At 46.5% G+C, this 9,735-nt stretch overlaps 1 pseudogene; it reads left to right on the forward strand.

Annotated features, from left to right (window-relative positions):
* Window positions 1-4,525: 4,525 nt before the first annotated feature.
* On the forward strand, window positions 4,526-8,409 carry LOC125547086 (protein FAR1-RELATED SEQUENCE 5-like; annotated as a pseudogene).
* Window positions 8,410-9,735: the final 1,326 nt, after the last annotated feature.

The following is a 9,735-nucleotide window of genomic DNA, read 5'->3' on the forward strand; positions in this document are numbered from 1 at the left end:
TTAAGCGTGCTCAGGCTGAGGGAGTGGGAGGATGGATGACCGTCCGGGAAGTTAAATGATTTGAAATGATGAGGGGTGATTACAGATTAAATTGAGCAGTGATGAGGGGTGATTAGAGATTAAAGGTTAAAATAATTCAGAAATTTAAAAATTCAAAAAAAATTATTTTTTTTAAAAAAAACCCACTAAAGGCCCTTTTTCTATCAGTGTCCCCAGACAACAACTGCGAGACAACACAGCAATATATCCCGGGGCGGCAACGTTGTCGACTCGCCGTCGTCGCTCGCCGGTCGTCACCAACCCAACGCTCCAAAGCATGGATTTTCTTTCGTCGAGAAGTGTCAAGTAGTATGCATGGATTTTCTCTTGAGTTTTTTAGTAGTCTCACATCACACTAGGCATTCGGCGTGTTGCAGGTGTTCGATCGCAAGGAACCAGCCTCTTGCATTGCATGCCTAACGCCTGGCCACCCCTGGAGGGCGCGACACCGGACGAGACGAACGGAACTTTGTTTGGAATTTGGAGCCATCCGTGCTTAGCTTTGCCCAGTTGGAAAGGCTTGATGCTTGCTTACTTTGTTTAATCAGCTGGTGCTGCTGCTGCTGCCCACGTCACCGCTGAGGCGGTGAGAGAAGAAGTTGCAGCAGGAGACGAACGTTTTGGCGACGGGCGTGGCCACTTGCGTGGACGCATGCAGTGTGTGGATCAGATAAAGAAATGTGGTTACGTATGTGCCCACCACTCCTAGCTCGGTGGATGACATGCATAGATGGACCCTTTGTTTCTCCATCCTGCTAGCTCGTTTTGTAACGTTTAGTAGGAACGAAACAAAGGTCAACTAGCACCAAACAAATCTTTACTTCTAGTTCTAGACTAGATGAGTAAATCAGACGAAGCAATCCGTTCGTTCAGTCACGGGAAAAATCCCATGAAAAACAAAAAAAAAATGCTTGGCAAACTCGGCATTCCTTTTGCCATGGTGTATTGACTTTTGCTGGCATGGGCCGTCTGCTCTCCGAGCGCAACACGCGCAGGGAAGGAACTCCGACGTGCATGGTTAGGCGCGCGTTTGAAGTTTGAAGCGCGAGCTTTGACTTGAGATCGTACGTACGTACGTCCTGCTTTGTAATTTTCTTAGGCAGGAAGTACGAGGTGGTGATAGCAGCGCAGGTCGCGGAAGAGACTAGCCATGCGCCATACGTATCACACGTACGTAGCGTGACCGACTGACCGGACACTCACGGCGGCCAAAACCGGTAGTTGATCGTGTGCTTCGCCACCCCAAGGCTGTGATTTGTTGCCCAGCAGATACGGAAGGTGGAATGCAGAGTCCGAGAGGCCACGAAAATGACGTGACGTTAACCACGGGATTAACGACGAAATTTCCGTGCCTAACGGCCGGTAATCATGGCCGATGTTCAACTCTTGATGAGCTTCGTCCGTCGTCGTCGTTGTCATCAAGTGGCGTTGCACGGCATCCCTGCCGTGCAGTTGAGTGATGCTCGTCGATGCATGCTTGCCACGAGCTTCTGGCTTGTGAGTCGTTAGTTGGATGAATCAGTCTTCCAGAGTCCCATTCAGAATCCATTTGGTGAGTGATCGTTTTCAGACGGAATGTGCCCTCCAAAGTGTAGACAAATGCGGGTATCACTCAGCTTCTCTTCCTCCAAGCAAGGCACGATCAGCCCGATGGGCACCCGCGACCAGCAGCATCCCCGTCGGCCGTCGGCCGCACCTGAGGTCGAGATCGACGTTTCCTGCCAACGCATGCAGCCGCCGAGCGTCTCTCACCGGCGCCACCGCATGCTATCCGAAGAGCACAGACGAGACGGCAACGCCGCGCCTAACGCGGCTGGCACCTGGCGTGACCATCCTTCTCATGACTCGTGCCGCCCTGTGCCATCGCCCGTCGGTGCACACGCGGGATGGCGATCCGGTCTCCTCGATCGTGTCCCCGCCGTCGACCTGGGGGCCAACCAACTCATCGCGGACTGACCCATGCGGCGACGCATGGAAAACGAAGGAAACGGACCGGAACCGCGCGCACGAGACGCGATCCCACCACCCCTGCCGTAGCGCCGGTGCCGGAAGAAAACAATGAATGAATCGAACCCCGCACGTACGGCCGAACTGCACCGGATCCGGAAGAAACGCGACCCTCGTTGACAAACCGCACGCACGTTGCACGTACTACTACACGCCGCGTGAGCTGCGTGCATGCATGCGACGCGACGCGACGCCACCGTCCTCGCCACGCCTGCCCATCGTATGGACGGCCCCTGGACCCTGGTTCAGCGGTACTACACTGAAGTGTACTGCTGTGTTTCCTAGGGAGCAGCCATGTTTTCCCAGGGAGGCTCTACCAGTCCCAGACCGCGTGCTGCGTACTCCTACTTTGCCATATTACTACGTACTGTACTATTATTGTTCTTTTTTCCCCCTCGTATAAAAACCTTTACTCTGCCAAATGTCCAAATGGACGGCTAAGCTCCCGAAGTCGCCGAATAAATACGATATGTATGCCTTGTTTAATGCAATGCGGCCATTCTGTGCCGCGCCGGAAGCACAACTAAATCCTTTCTTAATAGGACGTGTCTAGTGGGCGTTCGGCTGCCCACTAGTGCAACCGAGCGGCCGGCTGAAAAAGGAAACCCCCTGTCCCCCCGAAACAGAAAAGGAAGGGGCTCATCAAAATAGACCGATCGAGCCCCACGTAGCCAGTTGTCTCCAGCTCGCACGCACGCCCCCGCTCGCCCCCACGCCCCAGCCCCTCCCACGCTGCCTTTTTCTTTTTCTCCACGCCAGAAGAAGATCCAAAAGAAATCGCCCCCAACCCTTCTTCCTCCTCCTACACAGCCGCCATGGGAGCCCCAAAGTAGAAGGAGCTGCTTCAAGATCTAAAGGGCAGGGTGGTCAGAGCCATACCAGGCAGTAAGATCAAGCAGGTAAGCCCCCTCTGCACCTCTTCACTTCCCCCTTTCTTTTACTACATAGGCATATGTAAACCCCCTTCTCCATGGATCCATGGAGAATCTGCTTCAAAAAAGAGGTGAATCTGGCACATCACACCAGTCTACTTGATGTTACTGCTGGATGTGTCAAACATGCCAAAAACTACTTGATGCATGCCAGACAAGTTTCTACCACCTGGATGTGTTAAACAAGCCAACTAAAAACAAGTTCTCTGGCCAATTAAAACATGATTAAAGCCAACTCAACAAAGCATTGTAGCCAAAAACTAAACATGCATTCTACCAACTTGTAGTATATTGTTTGCAAAATGAACAAAAAATTGACTGCCCAATAGATATGTGCAACTAAAAATTCATAAATGGGCAACTGAACATGCATCCCAGCCAACTGAACCTATATTCTGGCAACTCGGCATGCATGCTAGCCAAAACTAAAACATGCATTGTACCTCACGTGTTATCTGGCCAACTAAAAAACATGTATCCTGGCCAACTAAACATGTATCCTAGCCAAGTAAACATGTATATTTCGCAATACATGTTTGTGAGTGAACACTTTGGGAAAACTGTAGTATATGTGCAAATAAAAAACATGTTTTCTGGCCAACTAAACATGCATGTTGGCAAAAAACTGAGAAAATGTATCCTGGCCAACTGAGACATCTATTCTACCCAACTGAATGCATTAACTGTCCAACTGAACATGCATGTTGGCCAAAAACTGAAATAAATGCAACCTCGCCAGCTGAGACATCTATTCTAGCCAACTAAAAACATTGAATGTCCAACTGGATATGTATGCTGGCCAAGTGCAAAGATGCATCCTGGCAATTGAGACGTCTATTCTAGCGAAAACCAGAAATCTGTAGTGCAACAGGAAAAGCACAAGAACTTTTGTCCATGGCTAATGAAGCCACAAACCATATTAACATATTCACACATATAATCTTGTCCCACGCATATATTCTGGTCCCACACCTATTGCAAACCATATTAATATGTTCAAATATACCAGAACTAGAAACATAAACGACGATGAAAAACATATAACTATAATCTGTCCTCCAATTCTTCTTTCTTCTTTTACCTGGATTTTCCTTCTCAAATGTAGCATCCAATTATGTGCAGAAAAATCTGAAAAGAGTTCCTTGCGAAAAGGAAACCTACAAATCATTACAACAAAACAAAAAAGTGGGAAAGTCAGAAAAACTCTGTAGCAAAAAGAAGTCATGCTTTTGCCAGTTATTTACTGCAAACTGTGCAACTAACAAAACAAATCTGTGCAAACAAAAAAATTCATAACTGTTATAATAAAAGATTATGCTACAGTCATGTTGTTTTTGGAACTAAGATTATCACAAAATGGTGTGCAACTGCCTATTTACTAAGTTTTTAGGTTGTTTGAAACACTCTTTTTCTGTGGTTACCAACTGATGGCATCAATTTCTTCTTTTTATATATGTGCATGGAGTGTGTGGCAGCATCCAAGAACAAGGAAAAAAATGCTTGATCTCAATGAGTTGCCTCCAGATCTCAATGAGCTTCCTCGTGATATGGATCAGCAGCAACCCAGCATACAACAAGAAAATTGGACAGAAAATGGTCGATCTGTTTACTACACGCAGGCAAGTCGTGATGGTAACCCTACGGGCCATGACAATGTGGCAGGCCAGTCATCAGCCCGTGGTGCCCCTGTAGTGGTGTCTTTGCAGTCAAAGAACCATACTCTTGATGACACAGGAACCGAGGCAAATGTTCCTGGTCCAACCAGGACTGAGCTAGAAGCTGGGGCTGTTGACAGAGTTGTGCAAGTAGAAGAAGGAGAGGATGAGGCTGGTTCTCAACCTATGGAACCCTATGTTGGCATGAGGTTTGACAGCCTTCAAATTGCTAAGGATCACTACAACAGCTACACACTACGGATGGGTTTCTCTATCAAGATGAACACCTCTAGACGGACAGCCCGCACCAATGAATTGATAAAACAACAGTTTTGCTGCAACAAGTTCAAGAAGCCCAAAGCTGATGATGGAGGAGCTGAGGCTCCTCATGTCCTGGACCCTATTCCAGATCCAAAATCTGTTAACAGTGATGAGGAGATGGAAGAAGAACCTCCAATATTTGCTGAAGAGGAGGCTGGTACTATTAAGAAGAAGAAGAAGCGCAAACGCTAGACAATAAAGCAGACTGAATGCAAGGCGAAAATGTTGGTGAAGCTGATAGATGGGCGATGGGAGGTGACGCACTTTGTTCCTGACCACAATCATCCGCCTGTGAACAAACCGTCATTGTCCAAATACTTGAGATCCCACCAAGGCATCTCACCTGATGAAAAGGAGTTTCTGCGCATCTTTTATAACTGTAACTTGACTACAGGTGTGGTTTTTTTCTATATCCCTCGAAGAATTAAGTTTCCCTCTAGGCAGTCCAGTGTGCAACTGTTATGGTACTACTGTGCAACTGAAATGGCTTAACTGTGCAACTGGTGTCCAACTTCCCATGCTTTTTGTATATCACTTTTGGTGCTTCTTGTGCACCTAGATTGTCTTTACTGTGCAACTACACAATGTCCTGTATGCAAAAACTGCAAAGTGTTTTTAAAAAGGTGCAGCTAGGTGTCCATTTCCTGCGATTATGTTCTATGCCAACACGTGTCCTATTACTGTGCAGCTGGATATGCCATTTGTGCAACTAAAAAAAGGATATACTGTTTGTTTTTGTATTATGCAGGACGAATGATGCATGTAATGGCAGAGTTCTATGGATCTGAGATGATGGTGCCGTTCGGACCAAAGGCAATAACAAATCTTTGTACACGTTTCCGTAGAGATGACACAAAGGAGGGTGATCTGATTGAGAAAATTGCGCACTTCAAGGATATACAAAAAAACGATCCAGACTTCTTCTATAAGGTGAAATATGATGAAGAGGACAGAGTTGTCAACATATTTTGGGTGGACGGCTTAGCTCGAAAAGCTTATGCGGAGGCGTACCATGATTGCATATCGTTTGACACCACCTACATGACCAACTTGTACAATATGCCATTCGCGTCCTTCATAGGAATAAACCGACATGGCCAATCTTTCATGCTGGGTTGCGCGTTTGTGAGGCAGGAGTTGGCATCGAGCTTTGATTGGGTCTTTGGAGCATTCCTAGAGGCTATGGATGGCAAACCTCCTGACAACTTCATCACCGACCAGGATGGTGCGATGAGGCAGTCAATACAGAGCATCTTTCCAACCACCATGCACCGCTGTTGTCGATGGCACATCATGAAAAAGGCTCAGGAAAAGGTTGGTTGGCTGCTGTGCCGGAATCTAGGACTCTCTGATGATTTCAACAAGTGTGTTGACTTCAGCTTCACTATAGACGAGTTTGAGCAGAATTGGGCTGGGTTAATGATGAAGTATGAGGCTATGACACACACGCACTTTGAGAAGTTGGACGAATACAGGTCAACTTGGGTGCCGTGCTACTTCAAACACAGCTTCTTCCCCTTTCTCCAGTCTACACAGCGTAGTGAGGGGTTCAACGCCGTCCTCAAAAGATATGTGAACCCACACAACTCAATGCTGAACTTCGTCAAGCAATATAAGAAAATCCAGAACCACATCCTTGCCAAGGAAGCTGCAATGATTACAGGACAGAACACCTTGAGATTGAGTTGTGGTCCAACTTCCCAATAGAGAAGCAAGCTTACAAAACCTATACTAGAGACCTTTACCGCAAGTTCAGAAAAGAGTTTGAGCTGATTGGACGTTATAATGCATTCCAAGTTGGTGCTGATGTGTTTGAGCTCAGACCGAACCAGGAATTTGTTGCGAAATATGGTTCTCGAAACTACTTGGTGCAGGCAAGGGTGGAGGAGGGTTCCTATTTGTGTGAGTGCTGTAAAATGAACAAGGACGGCATCCTCTGTTGCCACATCCTCAAGGTGTTCACCCATGTTGGCATTGATGTCATACCGGAAAGGTACTTGCTAAGACGGTGGACACCTACTGCTGTACCTAGTGCGCCAGGGACTGGTTATGAGCAACCGGATGAAATGCCTCCTCAATCAGAAGCAGATAAGGGAGAGGAACATGATATACGATTTTCGGAAACTAGCAAAGTTTGCGAGTGGTTCTGATCCAGCACAAGCTATTGTATACAAGCATATGCGTGCAGCACGTATCGAGATCGGCCACCTGAACAAGTCCAAGAAAAAGAAAAAACCGACTGCTGCAACGGGGCCATCAGATGATGGCAACCCTCGAGGACCTCCTCCACCTCCAGGCAGCAATCAGGGGGCTCATCATCCAGGTAATTACCTGCCCCAATTCCTGATCTAACTAGGTGTGTAACTTCAGTTGCACACATCATTGTGCCCAGTTGCACACACCATGGTAGCCACTTGGACAGAACATACTGCCTAGTTGCGCACGCTGTGTTAGTTCAACCATCAAGATAACACAGCTAACTTATTTTTCCAGTTCTGGATATAGGTGATGTCAACCCTAAAGGACCTCCTCCCCCTCCTGGCTGTACACGGCATCCTCCGCCACCTCCTCCCCCGCGTGCTCCTCCCAGTGGCCCTACAGGCAGCACTCAGGGGGCTCGTCGTCCAGGTAATTACCTGCCCCCAACTCCCCATCAAACTAGGTCTGTAACTCTAATTGCACACATCATGGTGCTCAGTTGCACCGAACAGGCTACCTAGTTGCGCACGCTGTGTTAGTTCGAGCATCAAAAAGATAAACACAACTGACTTGTTTGTCCTGTTCTGCCTATAGGTGATGCCAACCCTCAAAGACCTCCTCCCCCGCCAGGCCCAACTAGCAGTGCCCTTTGTGCTACTCCCAATGGACCTACAGGCAGGACTCAGGGGGCTCATCACCCAGGTTAGTACCTTCACCGACTCCAAAACAAAAACTAGGGTGAGTGACTTTAGTTGCACATATCATAGTGCCCAGTTGAACAGAACATGCTGCCTAGTTGCGTGCGCTGTGTTAGTTTGAGGATCAAGCTAAAAATCTAACTTGTTTTTCATGTTCTGCCCATAGGCAACTACAATCCAAGTACCATGACAGGCCGTGCTACTGCAGGTGTTTTTTCAACTTAACTTGCACACAGCAACCAGTTAGTTGCACAAAATGTACTGTGTGGTTGCACAGAACATCAGTGCTGGTTGCACAATAACAAAAATACTAAAATTTTTATATGATTATTACACAGGTGATCGTGACGGTCCTACTGCTCCGTTGGAGGCTGCATCCCTTGCACAAGCTTCTGATGATTTTGTGCCCAGGGATCCTCCATGGTCTACTACAAAGGGTAGGGTAAAGAGTCGACGGTACAAATCGGCGCTGGAGCTACACCCAAAGAAGAAAAAAAATGCAGCCAGTGCCAATCTACAGAGCACACTGCTGGTGTGTGTCTACAGAGGCTCCTGTGATTCTGTTTCCTCATTTGTAACTTTGGAACAAAAAAGGGAAATAATGATGTCTTTTTTAGCAATGTTGGGACCAAGTGGACACATTCAGCATCTATGATTTCTCTTTATCTAATTTATGCTGCTTGAATTAGTTCATGCACTGTGTAAAAAAAGTTGCTATTTGTGCCTTTGTTGGCAACTGGTTAAATATTTAGTTGTTGAACAATTGTATATCCAGTGCTCCTAATGTATCAACAAAAGTGATGATATTGAGTTGCAAACACAATTACTAGTAGTGTGCAACTACAAAATCTACTTCATAAAATTGTACAAACCAGCAACTTCCTTCATGGAGCAGAAAAAAAGAAAAAATAGTACTGACCTACTCCTTGTCGTATCTCAGCGATTTCCTCCATGGGGCAGTGTTATGCACGCTGGTGACCTAATCATATGCCAACTTCTTCCTGATGTTGAGTACTTCCTTGGGGTCGTAGTTGGGCAGTTGGCTACCATTCCACTCGGTGGCGTTAAGCAGTGCGAACAACCCACACTCATTAATGCAAAAATGGGCAAAAAAATTGTCACATAAAATTAAAACCAAATAAAGGTAATGCACTCTGTGCAACTGCTTATGTCCTACTGTGCAACTGCTTGTGTTTTACTGCAACTCATTATGTGCCACTGTGCAACTGCTTACGTGCCAGTGTGCAACTATTTATGCGCCACTCTGCAACTAGCTAGATAATCCATTAGAAACTCATAAAAATGATAAAACAGATTGAAGACTAGTACTGTGTCTTAAAAATACTAAAGATTGCACATGTAGAAAAATTTAAAAACTACAAAATGATGGTATATGATTGAGAAGGAATGAAATGCTTATTGTCTTACTTGCCGAGCTGCTTCGGTACATCAATGTCAATAATTTGGAAGTGCTCGATGCTGAACTTTGGGTAATGCTTCCTCCATAGCTGGCGTACTGCCCCCGCAATGGTAGAGGCGGTGTTCATCAGCTCAATGTTGTCCAGCGTCCTGCTTGAATCAAGAACTTCGAAGCGTCCCTCCCTCAAGTTGACACTGAAGACCCAATAATGCCTCCCTCCGTCCTTATCGGTTACATCTGCGCACTCGAGCACTGGCAGCATGACCTGCAAGCGTGAACGATTTTAGACACAAATACAAGCTGTAGCTAAGAAAAACAGTAAAAGACTTGGTCAAGTTAAAAACAGGTTGCAACAAGTATCTGCCAACTAACAGATGTGTCATGTGCAACTGGACATGCTGTGGGTGCCAACTAAAAAAAGATTGATCATGTGGGCACAACACTCACCAAGTCTTTCTTGTCGA

Source organism: Triticum urartu, chromosome 3A (genome assembly GCF_056163025.1).
Source record: "Triticum urartu cultivar PI428250 chromosome 3A, HENAU_Tu73, whole genome shotgun sequence".
Classification (NCBI taxonomy): domain Eukaryota; kingdom Viridiplantae; phylum Streptophyta; class Magnoliopsida; order Poales; family Poaceae; genus Triticum; species Triticum urartu.